General features: G+C 41.7%; 1 long non-coding RNA gene across 1 annotated transcript; it reads left to right on the top strand.

Moving 5' to 3' along the window:
* Positions 1 to 6,942: 6,942 nt before the first annotated feature.
* Positions 6,943 to 20,341, top strand: LOC111747631 (uncharacterized). The gene is made up of 3 exons (XR_002783613.2): positions 6,943 to 9,720; positions 11,019 to 11,091; positions 15,202 to 20,341. It is a non-coding gene; the product is annotated as an uncharacterized LOC111747631 (long non-coding RNA).
* Positions 20,342 to 25,123: the final 4,782 nt, after the last annotated feature.

The following is a 25,123-nucleotide window of genomic DNA, read 5'->3' as shown; positions in this document are numbered from 1 at the left end:
TCTGGGTCTGTGTGTGTGTGTGTGTCGGGATAAAATAATAGCAAAATTACTTCGAAAAGAAAAAGAGGAAGCCATTCTACACTAATAGCAGAATCTAGATGGCTTCCTATTCAAATAGGGACCTTCCCTGTTGTGAAAACGGGCCAGGAACTTCCAGTTAGGGAGTAGAAACAAGGCTTGAACATTCCTTGGGAATCTGAGGAGCTGGAAGTACAGGCTTACTGTAAAAGCAGAAGATAGGAGAACTCACAGCGCCAGGGTGTACAGAAGGGAACATTCAGATCCGGTTTACAAGAAGCAGCGTGTAGAGAGGGTAAACCACGACTGTGCCAGGAGCCCTGGATTAAGCCTCTGCTCTGCAATTGACTAACTCTGTGACCTTAGGAAGGTCAGGCTCTCTCTGAGCCACTATTTCCTAATCTGAGAAATGGGATATCATGCTCCTTTCTCTGCCTCACAGACTCCTATGAAGATAATTTATCTGTAAGATCCCTCTTAATAAAAATAAAAAACCTGTTGCCATTGAGTCAATTCTGACTCATAGGGACCCTATAGGACAGAGTAGATCTGCCCCATAGCGTTCCTAAGGACCGCCTGGTGAATTTTTTTTTTTTTTTTACCATCACCTTTTGGGTTGTTTTTTTTTTTTTTGGTTAGCAGCTTCAGCACTTAACCACTAAGCCACCAGGGTTTCCCTCTTAATAGTACAATGCAAACAAAGGGCATTTTGCTGAAGGAGGCACATGGCCAAGCTTTCCTGTATTGTTTGGACTAAAACATCGTTTCCTTGTCTACATGACTTATCTACACCGATTTACAGTCATTTGTAAAGATGAAATACACTGCTTCCATTGCTGGCCTATGGAGAAACTCCCGTGGTTTAGCACCCAGTGAACGTACCTAAAATTATTGTTTTAAAAATAGGTATCCAGAAATACACTCCCTGGGCAAGAAAGAGACAAGATGATTTGTCCAAGTGAAAACCAGCTCACTTGCAGTTGATTCCTAAGCAAAACATGTGTTTACTATCTTTTGGCACAGGGTAATAGCCTAAGTTTAAGCGCTCTTGATAAATGGATCAAGAAGCTGGTATTTCCTAGCCAAACACATTCTCATCTCTATCCTCTTGCTAGCCAAGTTCTGCAGAGCTCTGAGTGTAAATATGTAATGCCTGCTAGGAACATGGGCCTGCCTATCTGTGGGCCCACACCCATTTGTGTTCCACATGAAACTTGGAGGGAAGCCAGGGGTATGGCCAAATAATTACTGTGCCAGAACTAATCACAGGCCAGTCGGAGGAGGGGACTGAGGCCCCTTCGCCTTGAGCCCGAGCCCTTGATGGAGGCTTTTTTTTTTTTTTTTTTTTGCCTGCCTGCCTGTCACCCTAGCAGTACCCGAGCCCTTTGGGGCATCAGGAGTCTGTTAAATTATCCCCATCTTATGCTGATTTGGTGCAGGGCTGCCTGGAATTGGACCAGTGTGGCTGCTTGGCTTTTCTGAGCCTGTTTTTGGCGTAGGTAGGCAAGGAGGAGAGAAAAAAAAAATATGGTGTAAGCAAGTTTCGAAATCTTAGATCATTTCATGAATGACTCAGTGTTTCCTTCTGGAAAAGTGCAATAATTGGCTTTCATTAATAACTGAGCTTTGGCAAAAAGGTTCTAAATATTGAGAAGGCTTCCCTGCTATCTGAACACAGCTGTCCTCCAAATCTTCATTTTTATAGGCTTCCAGAGGAATTTCATTCACATGATAATCCGTACTTGTTGAAAAATAAACTGTCACCTACTTCCTCCTTTAGGCTTCCTGTTCTTTCTGAGGAAAGCATTTAGGTTGCCTCTTTTTTTTTTTTCTAAGTTAAAGCTATTCTTTAAAAGATCAGTTATACACTGCACAAAAAGAGGGCAGACATTTATATCCTCCTAGAATAAGGAAATCATACAGTGTATTTCCTTAATGCATGAAATACATAACTAAATAGATTTCAAATATTAGCTTTAATCCATTTGGGCACATTTCAATTTTAGAATTTCAAGAAAAGGTCATTCTCTCTCTCTGTCTCTCCTCTTTTTCTCTCCCTCTTTCTTTCTGGGCACAGACACAATCCTGAAGTTTTAACACAGAAGACATCCATTTTTCTGGCGTTACTACTGTTGAATCCTGAGCCACAAACCCAGAAGACTCAAATGAGTCATTACTGGGATAAGTGTTTCTAATGTGAAAGGTATGCAAATAGAGTTTAATCGGCTGAAGGAAGACTCTGTAATTCAATAAATAAAGTCGAGAATGTTACTGTGGTTACCGTGGACTCTATTTGCATACAGGCTTATCTTGTTTTTAAAGCAAACGGGGAAAAAAAAGAGGAGGAAGAAGGGGGGAAAAAATTCCAATTTTTGCCACACGTTCGCATAATAAAGCACCACAGTTCAAGCCCTGTCAACAAACAAAAAGTGCTTAGTGTGGAGGAATCCACAACACACTGAAAACATTTTCTAGAATGGAGCAGGGCGCAAACATAGAAGTAGCCTCAGGTCATCTCACCGAGAAGATTGCACAAACTTTTTGTCGCTTCTGTCTGCTGTTAGGTCAGAACGGGTTCTGTTACTGCTCAGGTTACAGGAGCCGGCCTGCCTCATTTGTTGGAGTAATCACAAAGTGTCTCCCTCGCTGTTTCTGGAAGACAAACATCAAACATACAGTCAGATTGAAATAGAATAGGGAAAGACAAAAAAAAAAAAAAAGAGCCTCTCCACCTTAGATTCTAATTGCAAATATTAGATTGTAAATAGTGCAAACACTAGCTTCAAATTGTAAATGTTCTCACTTTCAAGGCCGTGAATTAAAACCAGAATCACTTATCACCACTTTAGAAAAAAAGCTCAACTGTTCATGTGAACTACGTAGTATTCGTTTTGGACTCCAGAAGAACGCTGACTCCAGTGCCATTGCTCATCCATGGAAGGTGGAAATATGTCAGGGAAATGCGGGACGAGGACAGAGCATACTTGCTCAGGTAGAGAGTGAATTTAAATAAATACTTCAGAAAATATCTAAATTAATCATCTGCGCAGTCACTATGAGGAAGTCGGGCAGTGCCCCTCAGCAGTCAGGTTTCATTCCGGGCCGCATGTGGGCCACCTTCGAAGGGGATGCCTGGCGTTGCGCACACGGCGTCTCACACTTGGGATTGCTGTTTATCAGACGCTCATTCCGCCTGCAAGTAGCTGAATCGCCATCTTCCAGGTCCGCCATGTTAGGAGGATTAGTGAAAAACGCTTGGAATAGAAAACATGCAAAGGGTTTAAAGGTCCACCTCATAAATACCTTGAGGTGTTTCTATTTTATACGGTTAGACAACCTAGTGGTGGAGGAGTCATGAAGGTTTTTCTGAGAATTTACTCATGGGCAAAATGGAGCAGGGGTCCTTGTTTTAATTAAAAGTGCCCTGGACTCGATTTTGACTCATGGCGACCCCATGCGACAGAGCAGAACTGCCCCCATAGAGTTTTCTAGGTTGTAATCTTTATGATGGCTCAGTGGTTAAGAGCTCCGCTGCTAACCATGCCAACCAAAAGGTTAGCAGTTTGAATCCACCAGCTGCTCCTTGGAAACCCTACGGAGCGGCTCTACTCTATCCTACAGGGTTCCCATGAGTCGGAATCCACTTGACGGCAAAGGGTTTGGTTTTTCGGTTTTGATCTTTATGGGAGCAGATCGCCAGGGCTTCCTTTCAAGGAACTTCTAGGTGGGCTTGAACTGCCCAACATTTGGGTTAGCAGCTGAGTACTTAACCATTGTACCACCAGGACTCCTTTATTTTTTTAGTGACTGTGCCAAAAAGAAGAAGAAGAAGAAGGAAAAAAAGGCTGATTCGGAAGTGGAAAGAGAAGCAAGGAGTGATAAGAGCCTCCTGCACTTGGAAATAAAGACGATGTTTCCTGATGTGCTTTGTTCCCTAAGATTGTAATACAGATATATGTGTTACTGTGCTTTGAAAAAGAAAATCTACATATGTATTTTTTAAGAAGTTAATACATGCTTGTGGTACCAAATTCAAAAGTTACCGAAAGAGTATATAGAGAAAAACAAGTCAGCCTCCCACTCACACCTCCAGCCTCTTGCAGTGGCCTCCCTAAAAGTCACCACTATGGTGAGTGCGATGACTTCTTTTTAAAGGAGATAATTACCCTGTCAATTTGGTTTCCATTATAATGTGAATACCCCTTTTGTGGTCTTTATCCTTGGATAATTTGCTCTGAAATATCTTAAGAGATCAAGAAGAAAGATGTTCAGTGGTATGGTAGTCTTCACCTGTTAGAGTTTTAATTCAGCTGTCAGTAAAACCGTTTTTATTCTATGTTTCACTTTTCAGAGATATTCTGCACCATCCTACCCAACCTCCCCCAACCAAAATGATTTTGGGGTGAGGGAGAAAAAGGGGTAGCGGGGAGCCTGGACTTTTATACAGCGTTCGTATTTTACAAACTTCCATAAGATAAAGAACAACAACAAAAAAAAACCCAAGATGTGATTCAAGAAGCTGACATGATTTTTAAAACATGAGAAAAAAAAAATCATGGTAAAATATTACGTGAGGAAAAAAAGCAGGATACTACCAAGTACTATGTCATTTGTTGAAAGTTGCAAGAAAAATACAGCAAAATAGGAACCGTGGTTATCTGTATGTTATGGATTGGTTTTAGGGGTGTTTTCTGCATTTTTCAAATTTTCTATAATGACCAGGAAGGCTTTCTAATCACAAATATCAAAAAGTAGTTTTTAAAATAATTACATACCTTGTACTAAATGTACTAAAGGACATTGTAAAATTTGAGAACTCTTGGATTTGAAATATGGCAGGTACATAGACCCAATAGCAATATTCTACTTTTATTGTGAAGTTACCTGAATAATTCTGTGGCCTGTACTATAGTCCATTTACATTTATTCCGCACTCATTTATGGTTTAACCACATAGATTATCATCTCAACATCTATGCCCGCAGTTTGGAAGATGGTATTTTTAATACTATTCTGTATCAGGTCAATAAAAATTAATTACGTTTGGATACCAAGGATCTGCTTTGCTTTTCTTGAAGCGCTGGTCTTGGTACCTACAATAAACTTGAAAATGGATTACAGCTACTCCACCCTAATTTGCAAAAAACCCTGGAGGTAGTTTCTTGGCTTAATCAGCATAATGATCCATTTATACTTGTGATGTTATTTTTCAGTTGGTATGCCTGAGTGTGCTTAAATAAAAAGGACAAAAATAAATTTTGGGGAAAAAAAAAATTAATTGCTTTCAAATGTTCCACTAAACTCAAACCCATATACTCTTACTCAAGAATTCCCTTGCCAGATGATTACATCCTTGTTGGCCAAATCTCTGTAGCTTTTTCCTCTTTTCTTAATCTTAGGAACTACAGAAGATATTTTGTGTCCTTGGCTGGTCAGAAACTGTAAAAGGTTTCAAAAGATTTAAATAGTTAAATGCCATAGGAAAACAGTTTAAAGCTTAAGAATCAGAAAATAGCAGAACCATCTTAAGCCCCGAAAAAGGAAAAGTAGGTATATATATTTTTTCACAATACATTTAAATAGCCATTTATTAACTTCGAATGTAGTTTCTGCTGAGAACATCCCAATAAATGGCTGGTCTCTATGACTAAGGAGATATTCCAACTAAGGATCTGCTGATAGGCAAGGAAATATCAACAAGGCCAGGAGGTCTCATACATAGGTCGCTATCTAACAGACAGTACCAGGAAGCCACCTGGCTAGATACTGAAGAAGCAGTAGTTGTGCCCAAACTATTACAAGTTTGCCGTGATTATTTCAGTTCATTGAAGAACTGCAGATGGGCACCGTCCACACTGTATTCTGTATAGATGGAACACACTAAAATACACTGAGTCCTAGAAGCTCTGAATTCTAGAGCTCTGAATTCCAGTGTTCTTCGAATGGGTTTACAGTGTTTTGGTCCGTATTTAAAACCAAGAGACATCAAATCTTTAACAACTTGGAGACAATTGTTTTCTAGTAAATAGGAATGGAAAAAGACAACTTCAGACCGAATTCAGATATCATCTGTTTTTAGGAGCAAAACTCTTGCTTAGATATCAGTAATAGCCCCCAAAATATTAATAAGAACAATTTTATCTCAATCTTGATTTCTTTCTAGTTGAAGGAACACTCAGCTTCTTGGGTTCAAGATAATGTCTCACAACATGACATAGCATGTCTCCTTTAAGACAATGTCATAGTCATGGGGTAGTTTTCTTACAAGGTTTTTATGTACCCTCATAGGATTTTGTGATAAAAGCAAGGAGCAGAGAAACTGAGGCAGGGAGAGAGTCAAACTGTGGCTCTTACATTACCCAAGACACCAAAAGCCCACACTCTCTTTAGTTGAAGCCAGTACAGTTGGCTCTGGATTCCACTTGGCATAACTGTTATTTAAAGTAAATGCATTTGAAAATCTATTTTTCATTATAATTACCATGTATGGTTAGAGGTAGTTCATTACTCTCCAGGGTCAGAAGCATAAAAGGAAAGGCTCTTATTTTCAAGAGATCAAATCAAGGGTTAGTCTACCCTCCTAAATAGCCTGAGAAGTTCTCAAATGCCAGAAATGTCTTTAGAAGAAATACAATTCCTAAGTAGACCTTCTTTGCTCCCTCTTCGACCTCTCAGAAGGCAGGTTTGTCATTAAGACAAAAGCTTGCTTTCTCTTGGGGTATAATACCATGGGCTTCTCTTCTCTGTCTTCTTATTTACAGCTACCCAAAAACCTGTTGCCGCCAAGTGGATTCCCACTAATCACGACCCTATCCGGCAGAATATAACTGCCCCATAGGGTTTCCAAGGAGTGGCTGGTGGATTCAAACTGCTGGCCTTTTATGGTTTGCAGCCGAACTCTTAACCACTGCATCATCCTTTACAGCTACAGTACTTAAAATTAATCTATCAACCTGGAGACCAATGAAGAAAAGAATTCTTTGAAAAGATAGAGTTTAAAGAAGAGAAGACTAAAAGGGAAAAATGGGGTCATGTGTCGGAGGACAGATTTGGGATTCCCGAAACTGCCAAAAATGGTGTATTTCCAAAAATTTTTTTAAGTGTCTGTCACATCTGCCAATCACCTGATTAAAGTTATTTTACATTTCTTTAAAACCTCTGAAGTTCAGAGTAAATAACTGTTACAATGGTTAAATCCGATATTTACAGGGAGAATATGTCTGCTGATAATCGGACATTTCAGTGAAGGTTGCACTTAGTGCTGCCTTTGCCATTTGAACGTGATCAAATCTATCACATTGGAAAACCGTGTAATCTTGTTTGGAAATCTTCCCCAGGCTTTTGCATCCTATGTGAGTCCTGCCAGGGAAGTTTAATACGAATCTCAAACTTAATTTAAGTAATTTATTAAAAAAGAAACTTCTGGCCCAGTACTTTGAACCTTTTAACTATTAATAACCAAGAAAGATGTATTTTCAAGTTGGTAAAGTTTCCACCTATTCTGCCTGCAACTGTGATCTCAGTATATATAGGGTGTCTGTGAAGTGTGGAAACAAAGAATAAGTATGGCTTCATCTTTTTTTTTTCATCAAGGACACCTTTAATCTGTAAAAATTAGAATAGAATAAACTAGCATAGAGCATGACAGAATAAAATAAAACAAAGAAGTAAAGTAAAATAAAATAACACCGTGTTTCCAGACTTTGTGGAAATCCTCTGTTAAGAGCTTGTGGGATATGTCGATCCAACTGAACAACTAGATGAAATGGGAGACTTCCCCAGCAGGAAATGGCGCTTTCTGATGCTGCTAATTAAGGAATGTGGAAGCCTTCCTTCTGAGTCAGTTTGGCGGTATGTTGAACTCTGCACTGCTTACATGATTGTTGTATGAAACTTTAGAAATGAAACCAGAGTGTCTTGTCACTTAATATTTAAGAAGCAAGAGGTGGTGTGTATGCGTACGTGTGTGTTTAAAAGGTTTCTAATCTTTAACATGGTTAGTTGCAGCTGGCCTTTTTATCAGCTGATCAAATTTACTGCCTAGTCTCAGATGTCAGGGTGCCATCCCAAAGAGAAGATTTGGACCATTTACAAGTTAACATTTTAAGGTACACGGGCTTATCATAGGATCCTGAGGATTCACTGGAATTATGTAGCAATAAAAACATCTCTATGGGACTGTGAATTCTTATTTGGTAAAATATGTGTTTATTTGTTGGATTTCAGAGGTAATAGAAGCATAGTATAGAAAAAAAATAGAGAAAAACAGGAAGTGGAAAATAACCATGCATATAGCTAGACAATCATTTCAAAATTTTATTATAAAAATTTTCAAACTTACACAGAAGTAGAGAATAGTAAAATGAACTCCCATATATCCAACATCTAATTCTTTTTTTTTAAATTTATTTTATTTGCTTTCTTGTTGAGAATACACACAGCAAAAAAAAAAAAACACCAAATCAACAGTGCCTCCATGTACAATTCAGTCACTTGATGGCATTCTTCAAGCTGTGCAATCCTTCTCACCCTCCTTTTCTGAGCTCTTCTCCCCCATCAACATACACTCATTGCCCCCTGAGGTTCCTTTCTAATCTTTTGAGCTGCTTTTGTAACTTTGATGCCATATAGCCAACACCCAATTCTATCATTCCAGGACGTCAACCACATTTGCTTCAATTTTTCCTTGTTAAAATATTATAAATTCCAAGGTATCATAATATTCCAAAGTATTATAAATTTCAAGATAGCTCCTCCTAGATGCTTCAGTACATATCGCTAAGTATGTATATATGTTCTCTTTAATAACCCATTATTGCAGTGAATGAAATTCACAGTAAGTCTTGGATATCACAGAATGCCCAGTCCATAAAAAAAATTTCCCTGATGAGAAAAACCAAAGGTAACGCTTTTATTTCACCGGTTTCATTTTTTTTTTGCTTACTAATATACAGATTTATATAGTTCATTAAAAAGTAGAATTTGACATCTTGATTCCATTTGCTCTTGTAACTGTTTCCCAATGGTATATTTTTTTTCAAAACTTCGTCATTTTAAAATGGCTGTGTGGGGATAACTTGGATGACTAAGCATTCATCATTTATTTGTGTGGCTCCAAAAATACACTGAGAAAGAGAGAGACAGAGAGAGAGAGAAAGAAAGAGAGAATATTTTTTTCCCCCATAGTAAGTCTTGTTGCCGTGAATATCTTTGCTCATAATGCCTTTTCCTTGATTAGGGCTGTTTCCCTGGGATGGATTCCAGGAGGGCTAGTGCACCAAAATGTATGAACATTTGTAAGGCTCTTGACTGTTCTTACGGAGTTGTTTACAAAAGAACTGTACCAATTTACACTTCCACTTACAAAGGATGAGTGAGGCTCTATTAAAATGTTTAAAGCCAGTGCTTTTCAGAGCTTTTATAAATCATCGGCTGTAAGAGGCTGACTTTATGTTTGTCATATGGTCAGAGTCATCTCAAAATAAATAAATACACATTTTCTATAGCTATAAAAACATAGCACGCACAGACTGCCAAACAACCACAAACTAACTTTGATTAAACGAGGAAACCGGTCGACTTGTTGAAAATGTGGTAATGAGATAGTTTCCACCCAGCCGGGCAACCCAGTCCCAGCGGGGGAGGGGAGCCTGCATTTCTTCATGCCTTTCTGCCCATCCTGAAGAAGGTAGAAATGAACAGGTCAGCCTTCTCCTTGTTTCCCTTAACATATATATATATTTTTAAAGCTGAGTATTTGATTTGTTTCCACATGGCTGGGTTGATGATGCAGAAATACGGTTAAAAACTGTTTGAAAACTAGCACACAACTTCTGGTGGCAGCCGTTTCCTGTAAACGCAGCCCCATAGTACTGGGTAACAGGGGATTAAACCCGAGCCATTTTAGCTGCGACTCCAAATTCTACTTTGTTTCCTTGGGGACACACTGTTCTTATTTGTAGACTTCAAATAAAACTGCTTCAGAAACTGTTTATTTCTGTTGATGGCATTTTTATTTTGTTTTAGGAATATAGCCTATGTAGTTATAAATTCTTCTAGAATATTCAACTGTAATGGTTTGCACAAGTTTGTGGGGCAGATTTTGTGTGTTTTATTTGAGGCAGGAGAAGGAAAACTATCTCATTACTGTTATATTTATGAGCAGAGAGAAGAAAAAGGAGAAACTTGATAAGAAAATACTTAGCTGCATGATGGCCCTTAAAAATACAGCAATTGAATTTTTAATTCTTTTTTTTTTTTTTGAGGCGGGAGGGTAGTTCAGAAAAGATGGCCTTATTATCCACGTTTGCTTTTCACTGTTTTCATTTCACTCAGCGCTGGCAAAGTAGTTCCTCAAAGCAAGTGGGAACAAAACATAATCTCTTAAAATATTTTTAAGAGGACATGCAGGCTTGGTATTTGTGAAAATATGTCAACAAAATGTGCTAACCAGATTTTTAAAAAAATGCTGTCAAAGAAGCCAAAGGGATTCGTTAAACTGAAGAGCTGTTTTTAGGACAGGGAGACATCCAGAGAGAATAATGGCTCGTGCCATTTTGGCTGACGTTTATTGAGTGATCACCCTGTGTCTGGCACAGTTAAGGCTTCACTGTGATTATCTCACACAGCCTCCCAACTGCCTGAGGCATTTGGCGACACTGTGATTCCCATTTTACAGGTGAGGTGAGGTAACAGGGATCCCAGAGGTGAGCCGTGGAGGCAGGGGTTGAATTTGGACACCCTGAAACTTGTGTCATTTGTTCATTTCCGGTTTCTGAGGAAACCTCGGTGCTGGAAGTCTGGGTCCATTACGGAAGGGAACTGTGTGGCCGTCTAATCTTTGTCGCTCGCTCTCTGTGCGCCTATCAGCGCATGGTTCGGCCTTAATCTCTTCTCGGAGGCCCAGCGTGGGGTGGAGGGTGGGGTCTGAGGAGTGCACCTTCAGTCGGCGACTAAGTGCTGTCCTTTTAGCGACTCACCTCCAGCCCTGTCTCCTTCAGGGCCCTCCCAGGCCTCGCTTGACCTCCATCTTGGAGACGATGCCCAAGGAACTTTGAGGATCGCCCAGGAAAGGTACATTTCCTCAGAGAACAACGCGCGCGCGCCCTTTGTCTACACTGCACGGTCTAGTTGGTGATTTAGAGCCACCCACGTTCTGGAGTAGACGAATTCAGTAGGAATAGTCTCCTTCTGGAACTATAAACGCACATTCTTTCCCCTTCCTGCCCAACTGTTGCCCTGGTGGTGCAGTGGGTAAGAGCTTGGCTGCTGACCTGAAGGTCAGCAGTTCGAATCCACCAGCGGCTTCTTGGAAACCAGATGGGGCAATTCTACTCGGCCCGATATTGTCACTATGAGTCGGAATGGACTCCACGGCAACGGGATTGGTGGGGCTCTAACTATGAATAAGTGGAGCCCTGGTGGCGCAGTAGTTAAGCACTCGGCTGCTAACCAAAAGGACGGTGATTGGAATCTGCCAGCCGCTTGGTGGGAGAAAGATGTGGCAGTCGGCTTCCATAAAGTTTATGGCCTTGGAACCCTATGGGGTAGTCGTACTCTGTCCTATAGTGTCACTCTGAGTTGGAATCGACTTGAAGGCAATGAGTTTATGGATAAGTACCCTGGCAGGGCCCCCAGTGGTTGAAAACATGTTTTTGGGTGTCATACCTGGTGTTGATAGCTGGTGAGCCTCTTCCAGACCCTGATTGTCGGCAATGGTATCTATTAGAATCGTATGCTTTAATTGAGCACTTACTGTGTGCTAAAACCTCGCTGAAGCATTTTATTAGTGAGGACTTACTTCTTTTGCACGAATACACTTGTCAGTGAGTACTACTGTCACCATCTGAAAAATGGGAAAACGGAGGCAAAGGCAGCACACCTGGGTAGTCGGATGTGCTGATTCGAACCCAGAAAGCCAGTTTCAAGCGCTCAGCTTTTTAACCACCGCATCGCGTTGCTGCTGAGAGACCCAGATTTCCGGTCTTGGCAGTAGGGATATGACCCTGCCTGACCCGTTGCCATGGAGTCGTTTCTGACTCATAGCGACCCTATAGGACAGAGTAGAACTGCCTTAAAGGTCTCCAACGAGCAGCTGGTGGGTTGGACCTGCCGACCTTCTGGTTAGCGGGACGTAGCTCTTAACTACGTAGTGACCAGGCCTCCAACTTCCCTGCCTAGGTGTACAGAAATGGTGGTGCTTGGTGCTTGGTAAATAGTGAATGCGGCTCTCTGGGTGGTGCAAACGGTTAACGGCGTTTGGCTGCTACCCTAAAGGTTGGTAGTTCCGGTCCGTCCAGAGGTGTCTCAGAGGAAAAGCCTGACTGTCCACATCTGAAAAAAAAAATCAGCCCTTGAAAGCCCCGTGGAGCATATTTCTACCCTGACACACATGGGGTTGCCATGACTCGGTGTCCACTGCAGGGCAACTGGTTAAGTAATGAGAGGTATTATTATTATTCTCTATTTTCCTAAGGCCAGGGTCAATCTCTTAGTACAAAAAAGACTGGAAAAGAAGGAGAATGGGCTTTTGAGTTAGAGAGCTCTGGGCTAGAATACCTTATTCTAATTGTAGAACCTCAGTTAAGTTAGAGAAGTTAGTAAATTAGAAAGTTTATTAACCTCTGAAGTTATCAGTTTCCTCATCTGCCAAATGGATTAAAATATACGTGTTATCAGCAGAACTAAATATATAATGATATAAGTCGTAAACGTCGTATGTAGAGTTGAGAATGTTGGCACATAGCAGAGGCTCAACACATTGTTTTATCTATTGCTATTATTGCCTTTGTTATTGTTGTAAAAGTAACCTGAAAATGTGGACACACTTAGGTATTTGAGTGATTTCAGCAAAGGAAGATATCCGTGTTGCTGTTTTTATGAGCACTCTTGGTTTTATCAATCTGTTTTAATAAGCTTCCGATAGGCCAGGTCATGTCATTCCTCTGCTCACAACCCTTCAGTGGCTCTTGGGTTCATTCTGAGGAAAATCTAAAGTTTTTACAAAAGGTCCCAGGCAATCAATATGCAATCCCCTAGCCATCCTCCTTTTCTGACTCGTCTGCTGTTCTTATGCCACACCAGCCACAATGCCACGCGGGCCTCCTTGCTGTGTGTCCTTCCTAATCCCTTAGCCCGGAATGCTGTCTTCCCAGAACTTTTCATGGCTCCCACTCTCACCTCCTTCAGCTATGTACTCAGTTGTATCCAAGGTGAAGCCTTCCAGCTCAGCCTATTTAATACCACTCCCACCCATCCCCCTCCATCCCTGGCCCACTTGCCTACTTTATTTTTCTCCTTATCACCATCTTACATGCTATAATCTTAAATGCGAACTCCAGGAGGACAGAGATTTTTATCTCTTTCGTTCCTTGCTCTTTCTCCAGGACCTGGAACAAAGCCTAGCACAGAGTAAGTGCTTAATACGTGCTTGTTAAGAGAGTAACTGAATGAATGACCGCACAAGCCCAGGAGCACATCATTTAATTAATTAAATAGCATAGAGTAAGAATGGAAACACTTCCTGAGTGCCTGTCACTACTTCAGGTGCTACAGAGGCCACGGAGGAAACGGGCCTTCCTTTGAGGAGCCTGCAGTCTATTCAGGCTAGGCAGACTCCGGTAAATGTCATAAAGGAGGCATGCATCCAAGGAGAGGTGGAATGAGGAAGGTGGCATTTGGAGTGGACCTTGGGGGATGGGCAGGATGACCACAGATGGGTGTTTGCCTGAATATGCCATGTGTGCCTGGGGAGATGGAAGAGGGGCAGCAGGCAGTGGGGCCAGGAGATTGGAAAGTATGGAATGGTTTATTAAATGTTTATTAAAAAGCAGTATATGGGAATAACACGAATTTCATTCCAAGAAGTTCTCTTTCACGGTATTTAACACAATTTGTAATTATGTATTAATAGTTAGCTCACTTTTAGTTAGACAGGTAAAATATGAATGTTTTTCCATGTAAAAAGATCACAGCAGTTAGCCACCAACTAAACTGTCCTGGTTCCTTGCCTACATTCCAGAATTAACCACTTTCGGTGTGGGCCTTCCCAACTTTTATCCCTGCATTTGCATAAATATTCCTTATAGGTCTGTGTGTGCATTATATATTACATTAAAGGCTATGTATATTTTTACATTTATATATTATATAAATTTTATATATAATATATACATGTTTAAGTATATTATATGATACATAAATGTTATATATACATATTTATATATGATTTATACCTAAATACATATATATAACATTTATATTGTTTAGTTGGTGGCTAACTGAAACCCTGGTGGCGTAGTGGTTAAGTGCTACGGCTGCTAACCAAAAGGTCAGCAGTTCGAATCTGCCAGGTGCTCCTTGGGAACTCTATGGGGCAGTTCTACTCTGTCCTATAGGGTCGCTATGAGTCGGAATCGACTTGAGGGCACTGGGTTTGGTTTGTGGTTTAACCGAAACCCTGGTGGCGTAGTGGTTAAGAGCTATGGCTGCTAACCAAAAGGTTGGCAGTTTGAGTCCACCAGGCGCTCCTTAGAACTCTATAGGGCAGTTGTGCTCTGTCCTATAGGGTCGCTATGAGTCAGATATGACTTGATGGCAATGGGGTTTTTGTTTTATATATTTATATTATACATACACACACGCACATATATATACACGTATATATAAACATACATATACATATATAAATGAAGTTCTTGAGTGGTGCGAATGGTTAAGTGCTTGACTACTAGCCAAAAGGTTGGTGATTTGCATACAGCCATAGGCGCTTCAGAAGACAGGCCTGGCAATCTGCTTCCAAAAGGTCACAGCCTTGAAAACCCTATGGAGCACTTCTACTTTGCACACATGGGGTCACCATGAGTTGGAATCAACTCCATGGCAGCTAACAACAATATATGTACATACACGTACATACATACACACACACACAAACCCATAAGGAATATCTATGTAGATGCGTGGATAAAAGGTGGGGAAGGCCTACACCAAAAGTACTTAATTCTGGAATTCAGGATACACACATATTTACACACACACACACATAATGTACATGTATATATATACTTATACATTATGCATATGTACACATATTTCCTTAAGAAAATAGATTCGTATTTGTGTTTTTAAACAAAAATTGCATACTTTTGGCAGCTTGATTTTTTTTTTTTTTGTACTTCACAGTGTATCTTGGCAATCTATCCATATGTACAGGAGGTGTGACTTCATTCTTTCAACTGCTGTGTATATTCTAAAATTTGGATACATGGAGTTTCTGTGGCCATTTTCCTTTTGATGAGCGTGTAGGTGTTTTTCACCATTATCAACAATGCTGCAGTGAAAATCCTTGTGTTTGCTTCTCTGTGTACATGAGTGATTATTTCTCTAGAGTAGATATTGTAATTGTATGCTTGTCTATTTATTTATGTTTTAATTTGTTTGATGTCTATTTCTCCTACTAAAATATACCCTCCATGAGGGCAGAAATTCTATTTGTTTTGTTTCTCTTTAATTACTACCTAGTCAGGTACCTAGAACAAAGGTCAATAAATATTTATTGAATGAATTCAGGCTGAAACGGTTGGTTGGGGCTGTGGTGTGACTTTGAATCCTAAGAGAGGGAACTACGGCTTATCTTGGTAAAATTTTCACACTGGGCAGTAGCAGGATAGTTATTACCGGGGGTTTTGGGAAAAATGTTCTGGGCCAGGAAGAAGGCAGCTCTAGGAGGACCAGTCAGGAGATGATTACACAGGTCAGAAGGAAAAAGAAACAAGGACAAGGGGAATAGAAAGGAAAGGGTGGGTTTGAGAGATACTGAGATGATAGGACCTGTAAGATTTATCAGCTGATTAGCTATGAGGGACAGGGTAAAGGAAGTCATGGAAGGTCAATACCTAGTGCTGAACACTTTAATTTTACAAAACTTTATTGCCTCCCAGCTCTGTGTAAAAAGCCCTCTGCTAATTGCTGTTGGGACATAAATTTGCATGACTTTTCTTCCCTACTTTCAAAGGAGATTTGCAGTTTATGGAAGAACATTGGAAGCCCTTGTGGCGGAATGGTTAAGAGCTTGGCTGCTCACCAAAAGGTCAGCAGTTTGAATCCAACAGCCACTCCTTGGAAACCTTAGGGGGCAGTTCTGCTCTGTCCTGTAGGATTACTATGAGTCAGATCGGCTTGATGGCAACGGGTTTGGTTTTGATTGTTTTGGAGAAGACCCACATGTACACAGGTCTACCAAGAACAAAAGGGAGTGCCTGAGAGGTGGGAGGAGAGGAGTCCCAGGGCAATCAAATGAAATACTGCTATTCCAGAGTAGCAGAGGGGAGCAGGGTGGGTGAGGACCTTTCAACTTTGCCCCAGAGCCACACACATGGCTGACTCTGGCGAACATTCAGGAAGTAGGGTGTCAACAAGTATGGATCATCTTTTAAGATCCATCTATATGGGATCCAATTGACAACAGCAACTCAAAAGACTAGATAGGAACCTCAGGGGGCTGTGAGTTTGTGTTAATGGAGGAGGAACAATTCAGAAAATGAGGGTGAGAGAGAATGGGTGCCCAACTCTAATCAGTGTCACTGAAGTGTATGTGTGGAAATTGTTGAATTGGTGTATGCTCTGCAGTGTCTATGCTCAACAACAACAAAAAGTAAAATTTATATATATGTTAAAAAAAAAAAAAGAAAGATCAGTGTAGCTTTTTTAGAAGTAAGGACATGCAGATTTGTGACATGCTGGAGTCTGGCTCATTGGCTTCAGTATAGTCTGGAAGGCAGGGACACAAACTGTTAGCTGTGTGACCTTAGGCAGGTTCCTTAACCATCCTGAGCTTCATCCTCCCCCTTTAAAAAAAGACAAGGCAATAGTAACTAAAGTGATGAAGATTAATTAGATCACAGCTAGTTCAGTAGCAGCTCTGATCCTATGATCATAAACTCAACAAAAGGAGTGGAAAATGTCTGCTTGAAATAAAAGGACTCCAATTCCCTAGAGCTGGTCCTGTTCTCTTTGTTTAACCAAGACAGGATAATATCTCCTTTGAGGAAGAAACATTTATTTGAAGTTCAAGAATTCTTTCAGTTTTACTCTATTTCCTTTCGGTGCTTTCCCAGTGTTCTTGGGATAAAATCCAAAGTCCTCGTGGGTATAGCAAAGCATGCCTGACATGTTATCAGGAATTTTGTCTTTATTCTAAGAGCCATTGGCTGTATTAGGCAGGGCTGGGACACAATCAGAATCCCTGGGTGATGCAAAGGGTAATGCACTGGACTGCTAATTGCGAGGTTGCCGGTGCCTCATAAGAAAGGCCTGGTGATCTACTTCCAAAAATCCAGCCATGGAAAACCCTGTGGAGCATAGCTCTACCCGAAGACATATGGGGTTGCCATGAGTCACAACTGACTTGATACAATTGTTTATTTTATTTTTTTAAACTGGTGACCTGATCAGATTTGACTTTTTGACTTTTGAAAAGATCAGTTTGGCTGCTGGGAGGGGTGATTGTTTGCTTTTCCGCTGGAAGGGAAGTTCTGCGAACACAGGCGCTGTGTTCATTTTCTTTACAGCTATATCCCTAAACCAAAACCCATTGCTATGGAGTCAGCTCTAACTCATAGTGACCCTATAGGACAGAGTAGAACTGCCCCATGGTGTTTCCAAGGAGTGGCTGGTAGATTTGAACTGCCCGCCTTTTGGTTAGCAGCTGAACTCTTAACCACCGCGCCATGAGGGCTCTGCTGGTGGGAAATGCCGGGCGCATAGTAGGTGTGGATTCTATTGGTTTGATCTTTCTGCCTTTAAAGTGAGACTAAAAATACCTATGTCTTAGTTACCTACTGCTGCTATAACAGAAACACCACAAATGGATGGCTTTAACAAACAGAACTCTTCCTCTCAGAGTCTAGGAGGGTAGAAGTCCATATTCAGGGTGCCAGCTCCAGGGAAAGGCTTTCTTTATCAGTTCTTGGGGAAGTTCCTTGTCATCAATCATCCCCTGGTCTAGGAGCTTCACAGTGCAGGGACCCTGGGTCCAAAGGATGCACTCTGCTCCCGGCACTTATTTCTTGGTGACATGAGGTCCCTCTCCTCTCTGCTGTATTCTCTCTTTTATATCTCAAGAGATTGACTCGAGATACAACCTAATCCTGTAGATTGAGCCCTGCCTCATTAACATAACTGCCTCTAATCCTGCCTTTTTACCATCGTAAAGGTTAGGATTTACAACACAGGAAAATCATGTCAGATGACAAAATGATAGACAAACACACAATACTGGGAATCATGGCCTAGCCAAACGGATACACATTTTAGGGGAACACAATTCAACCCATAACATCAGCTAGACTTTCGGCATCTTCTCTCTTCTTTGGGCATAGGACTTTTGGGGTATATCAGTGCTCTAGTCCACCCATCCCTTCCCAAAGCCCATCCCTTCCCAAAGCAGAGACATGCAGGAGACGCGGATGGGTTGAATTTGGACAAGTCGAGCTCTTGACAGTGTGATTCAGATTCCAGAAAAAGAAAAAGAAAAAATTTGTTTTTCTAACCAGTGAACTATACAAACACCTCACCATACAATTCATCTCATATAAAAGAGACTGAAGAAAAAGAAACATGAGACCAAAGACCCTGCGGTGGCTGCTCTTCCTTGTAAACTACAGAACCTCTCTGTATTTCAGGTTACCCATTAGGGAAACCGAGGCTAAACCAAAACCAAACCAAATCCGTTGCTTCTGAATTGATTCTGACTCACAGCAACCCTATAGGACAGAGTAGAACTACCCCATAGGGTTTCCACGGAGCAGCTGGTGGATTTGAATATATACATATATATTCAAAGATGGAACCTGCACCAAAGCAGAGCTGTAGGCAGAGGCGATGCTCAGTATTCACAAGAAGAATCATTAGAACAACAACCCCTTAAGTGTGGTCTTTTTACGAGAATTTGAGGTCTGCATCCCACTGCTCTCCTGCTCCATGGAAACTCATTTATTGATCACTGTTATATACGGACAGCATGCTAAGATGCAGCAGAGAACAAGACACAGTGCCATCTAGCTTTACGGAGTTTAGCTTCTAGTAGGAGGAAGGCAGAGCCAGGAATGGATACTTGCTGAAACGTAATGCGTGTTACTGCATGTTTTTGAGCTCTGGGGGCACCTGGCAAGGACATGTGATCTACGTCAATGGCTAGCTCATCTCCCTATCTGCCCTTTTCCTCCGTCCACATTCACTTCCTGGAGAGTATTACCCATTTCCATCATACTAAATAGCCATCAGGGGTGGAGGATGGTGGGAGGAGAAGTCCTAAGAGGGCAATTCAGAATTCATTCCTGAACATCTAAATGGAAATGAAGTAGGCAGTTAGGAGCATGTTTCGGGAGTGGAGGGCTGAAGTCTGGATGGGAAACATAAATGCAGGAGACTTCAACACTTAGGTGGTATTTTGAGCCATTGGATTGGATGAATCACCTAGAGAAGGAGAAAGGGAAGACAAGGAAGCTCAGCTTTGGGCCCCCAGGCACCTCAAAGTTTAGAGGTCAGGGAGAGGAAGAGGAACTAGCAACGAGAACCGAGAAGGGGCAGTCAGTGAGGATGAAGCGAAATCAGGAGGACAAGGTGCCCCAAATCCAAGAGAAGAAAGTCTTTCGAGGTAGAGGGAGGGATCAACTGTATCAAGTGCTGCAGATGTGGCAAATGAAACGAGGATGAAGGACAGACCATCAGGTAGCCTCCACAACCCGAGTCACATCCCCATTCCTCCTCGCGGTCTCATTCTCTGGCCCCCAGCCTCGCTCATGGTCCCAGACACACTGGCCTCCCTAAAGTTCTTTCCTCAAGCCTCAGGGCCTTCTCACCTTCTGTTCCTGCTGTATGGACCTCTACTCCCCATCTTAGTGTGGCTTGCTACCTTACTCATTGAGGTCTTTGCTCCTCCCTCTATCCCCCCACCTACCAAAAAACAAAAACAAAACAAACTCATTGCCAAGAGTCGATTCTGACTCAGCGATCTTATAGGACAGAGTGGGTTTCCAAGGCTGTAATCTTTATGGAAGCAGACTGCCACATCTTTCTCCTGCGGAGCAGCTGGTGGAGTTGAACTGCTGACCTCTTGGTGGCTAACCACCGTGCTACCAGGGCTCCTGTGCTCCTCAGGGAGCCCCAATTTAAAACAGCAGGCTTTCCCCTGCCCAGTTACCCTGTCCCTTTTTTACAGCAATTATAACTTTCTGTGTATTGTCTGACTCCCTCTAGAAGGTAAGCGCCAGAGGGGCAAGGGCTTCATCTCCCATGCCTAGGATAGTGCCATCAAACCAAAAAAACCAAACCCATTGCCCTCAAGTTGATTACGACTCATAGCGACCCTATAGGACAGAATAGAACCGCCCCACAGAGTTTTCTAGGCTGTAAATCTTTATGGAAGCAGACTGCCCCATCTTCCTCCTGTGGAGCGGCTGGTGGGTTCGAACCACCGGACTTTTGGTTAGCAGCCGAGCACTTAATCACTGTCACCAGGGCTCTGTCCAGAACAGTGTCAGACTCCCGAAAACCCTGGGCCTACAAGCTTTGCACAGGGTGTCTCATTTAATTCTCCAGAGAGCCCCAAGAGAATTTTCATCATCCCCATTTTACAGATCAGGGAATGGAAACCCAGAGAGAGGAAGTAATTATTCCAGGATTATGGATCTCTCAAGAGGTGGAACCAGAGTATATGAGCCCAAGTGATTGGGGACATGTTCTTTTTTTTTTAAAAATAATTCATTTTATTTTTTGTTGCTGTTGAGAATATACACAGTAAAACATTGACCAATTCAGCGGCTCCTACCTACAATTCAGCAACATGGGGCGATGCTGTTAACCGGGAAGCTTCGTCAGAGGGCAGCACCCAGAGAGCAGGAGGTTTAAACCATTCTCAGAGGACTAGACGTTGGTTTCCTCAAGAGAATGGGGAGAGAGTGCCAGGCAAAGGAAACCACAGGTGTGACATGCTTGAGGTCAGAGAGAAAGCCTAGTGGCTGAGGCTTAGCATGTTAAGCGCTTGCTAAGACTTGAGGCTAGAGAGGTAGGCAAGGGCCAGATGAAGCCAAGAAAGTCTGCTTTTTCCAGAGGCAATAGGAAGCCATTAAGCAGGGCGGAGACGTGATGTCATTTCCATCGTAAAAGATTTCTAGGGCTTCTGGGCGGAGACAAACCTGGAGAGGAAAAAGTTTGAGAAACTTGTGTATACCCATTATATTTTTCCAGAGGGATGGTCATGGTGCTTTGGCTTGTGCTGGAGAAGAAGATAAGTGGACAAATTTGAGATATATTGAGGTAGAGATGATTGGGTTTGCTGATGGATTAAAGGTGTGTTTGGGAGGAGAGTGGTGGTGGTGGGGGGGTGGAGATGAAATATCAGTCTGACTTCTAGATTTTGGCTTGAGTGAGTAGCTTGATGGATGCCGGCTCCATTTTTGAGATGGTGATGGTATAGTCTGATATCAATAAATGTTAATTACCTTCCCCTTCTTCCTTTCATCCCAAATTCCCCATTTGCAATATCAGATGAGTGGTGAAATCTTTAAAGAGGTGCTTGCAAGGTTATGCTACCCCTATAACTTTTAAGAAAGTTTACATTACCATTTTGAGGAAAAGCGACCATGTGGAACCATCCAGAATATGTTAGCCAAAACCCAAGCCCACCGTGGTCCAGTTAACTCTGACGCATAGCAACCCTATAGGACAAAATAGAACTGCCCCATAGGGTTTCTAAGGCTGTAATCTTTAAAGAAGCAGGCTGCCACGTCTTTCCCCCGCAGAGCAACTGGTGGGTCCCAACGGCTCACTTTTGTGTTAGCAGCCAAGCACCTAACCACTGCACCACCAGGGCTCCTCGAATATGTTGGAGGAAGACATAAATTGTGCTTGCAAAGGGTGGGGGTGGGGACACTCATCAAATTTACCAACGGGACAAATAGTTGAAATAACAATGTTTGATGTGATCAAGACACATTGACCTAATCATGCTAATCACGTTGGTATTGTACCAAAACCTCTTTAAACTGAGCTTTCTCCTGGGCCCTTCCCTTGTCAGCCTGTGAAAGCCGGCCATCACATCTCTCCCAGCCTTGTTCACGCCAGGTGGACTGGCAGACTCCTTCAGAGAGCGTCCCCACGTTCCGGAGACGGCCTTCACGTCTGAAAGGTAATTTCTGCCATTTATTCTATCATACATTATCGTCATGTTTAAGGACGGTTAAAAATTGTGAGGTGACTGGAGTGGGGCCCAGAAACTTGATAGAAAAGAGAGAACTGTGGCTGTCCCTGGGTTCTGTTTGTGATCCCTACTTAATTGAGCGCATTTGGTCGCGTTAAAAGGGCGGTCTCTTGTTTTCCTTCTCAAATGTCCTTTGTAGTTTCAGATGCCGGCGGCAGGTTGGCCTAACTTTTTTCATTTTCTTTTCCTGCTAACTCCTGACTGCAGTTTTTCAGGTTTTCCTGCTCTGAACACTGAAGTCTTTTAAGTGGAGTATCTGTGCTGGCTCTCTTTCAGCTCCAGGGATTTACAGTTTCCAAAGGGTTTTCCTACACTAGTGCCACAGTCAAAGAAATCCTTGTGAAATAATAGGATCGTTCCGCAGTCTCTTTTTCTAATTAAGGCTAAGTCTCAAAAGATGATTCCAATAAATGCTAAATACAGCCGATTGGAAGGGCTTTCTGTTACGTTGTTAGATCTGGGACTGTTGTGGCAGGCGTGAGCTGGGTAGAAAATCAGATGTAAGCTAAACGAAGAGGCCTCCAGTCACTGGGATTACATCCGAGATAATGGTTTGATTTTATAAGCGCACACCGGGAAAAATAACTTAAGGAGAGTCTGTCTGTTTGGATAATGGTGAAAAATGAGGTGGCTTGTCGCATTAAAAAGAGGAGAAGTGGGGCTTTTTCAGCTCCTCCCAGAGTACGTGTGTGGGGCGTCCACTCCCATGTGAGGGGGTGCATGTCTCCTGGTTGCCTTTGTTCTGGTGCCTGGTTGCTGCGGCACCTGACTCCTTCACAGATAGTCTACTAGGGGGTGGGAGCCAAGCAGGATCCTGTGGGGGTGGAGCTAAGTATGTGGAGACCAACGGTTCCCTTTTCAGTTTTCATTTCTTGCTCTGATAATTTAATTCCTAGTTTTCTCTTACACAATCCAGTGCTCCTAGCGTCCTTCTGTTACTCTTGGAGTTTCCATTTCCGCTTGAACTATACATCCCTCCCAAATAGACCTTCAATACCGTGAGCCTCCACATTCTGAGGCAGCATGAGTCTCACAGCCGCCCTCGAGGCGAATTTAGATCGCTCCACGTCCATTTAAAAACACAGTACGTTTCTGCAACCCGGCAGTCGGTCACTGGCAGAATTTTGCAACGATTTCCCAGTTTTGTTGGCATATGTCCAGAAATAAGGTTCTTTGTAATTCTTTACTCAAACATAAGGTTCACATATAAAACTCAGCAGATAGATCAGTTTATACAATTAGCTTACAATTTAAAAATCTACAACATAATAAGGCTTTGTGTGTGTGTGTGTGTGTGTTGGGGGGAGACAGTAACAAACCTTGTGATGCTATTATGCTAACAAAGTGGTAGCTTTGTGAGGGGGTAGGGAAAAAAAGCACAACCGTTTTTTAGCTCAGAAAACAATTCAGGAGCAACAAGGTCTGAGAGCCGGGAGCCTCATTGTTCTTAGTAGAACGATTATTTGTCAAAACATTTGATTGTTTCCCTATTCTGACCGAAAAGTTTGGACTTTTCTTTTTGCCCAATTTTGACACTAGGATTTTCAACTATCCGCGCTATTGTGTTTACAGCATTCAAGGTTTCAGAGTTCAAAGGTTATTCATTAACATGGAGAGTGAGGCTACACTTATTATGTGAAGACCCAGCCTCGGGTACCACTTGCTCAGTTTCTTTGTTTTGTAGCCATGCTCATCGCCCATCATTTGTTTTGACAAGTTAAATGAAGTTTCGTGTTTATGAAGAGTGCATTTTTGGACTGTGTTTTAGAATGTGAATATGTATAAGGCTTTCAAAAAATATTTTAAAGGAAAGTATTACTCCCCTGTGAGAAAAGGAAACATAGTACTCCAAGTGATCAATAGTCACTGTACTTGAGTGGAAAAAAAAAAAAGTGCTGGCTGAAGAATCTACTTCTGGCACTGCTAATTAATTAAGTGTGAGTAAGTAATTGATTCACTTCCTTTTTAAAAAAGACTAACCAGACCATATGTAGTGGTTAGTAGCTATATATAAAATGACAGCAAAACATCACACTTAGCAAAATCTTCCCCTTAGCTAAGAAGCTCTCAAATTCCTTTTCCTATTTATTAAGGATTGCATTGTTCATATAGGGCTCCCCTCCCTCCCTTTTAATTTATTAAGCATATATTTTAAATGATTTTTTGATGTGTTTTTCCATTTAGGATACACTCAAGGCCAATAAAAAAATATTTGGCAGTTTTTTTTTTTTGGTAGTGACTTGCCTAACCCCGTTTCACATTTGCATTCGTTTGCATTTTGGGGCAGAAAACTTGGAGGATGGGATAGTTTCTATAGTTCCTCCTCGGGGTTTACTTACAATAAGGGAACATCACGGGCCTTCAAAAAAAATTTTTTTTTTTTTTTGTGGACAGGAAAAAGAACAGTTGGATAACTCTAAATGAGTTATACTTGGGGAGGAGGGGAAAAAGGCTAGTTTTTATTTTTTTGTCCTTGTTTTAAGCTGTTCCATCCAAATGGATTTCTATCCAAATCAATTGGATTTTGGAATCTAGACCAAGTTTAGAAATGTCGAATTATAACAGCAGGGCAAACCCAGCCCTTTTAGGGGGAGAAAAAATCACAACAATTTAGGATGGCTTTTTATGAGGGTACTCATTTAAAACATTTTAATCTTACGGCTGAAAAAAAGTTGGAAAAATTTTTTTTTTTTTGTACACAGCTGCCCTCTAACCTACCCGAATGGGTGTACAGGTTTTGTTTGTTTGTAATTTTGGATGACCCAGAAGTTCGCGCTGCCAGCCCCTCCCTTCGCCCGGGCACACCTTGCAAGGGAGGTGGAGGCGGCGAGGAAGAAAGAGGCC

The sequence above is a fragment of the Loxodonta africana genome, chromosome 24 (genome assembly GCF_030014295.1).
Source record: "Loxodonta africana isolate mLoxAfr1 chromosome 24, mLoxAfr1.hap2, whole genome shotgun sequence".
Classification (NCBI taxonomy): Eukaryota; Metazoa; Chordata; class Mammalia; order Proboscidea; family Elephantidae; genus Loxodonta; species Loxodonta africana.
This window is presented reverse-complemented; position numbering and strand designations above follow the sequence as displayed.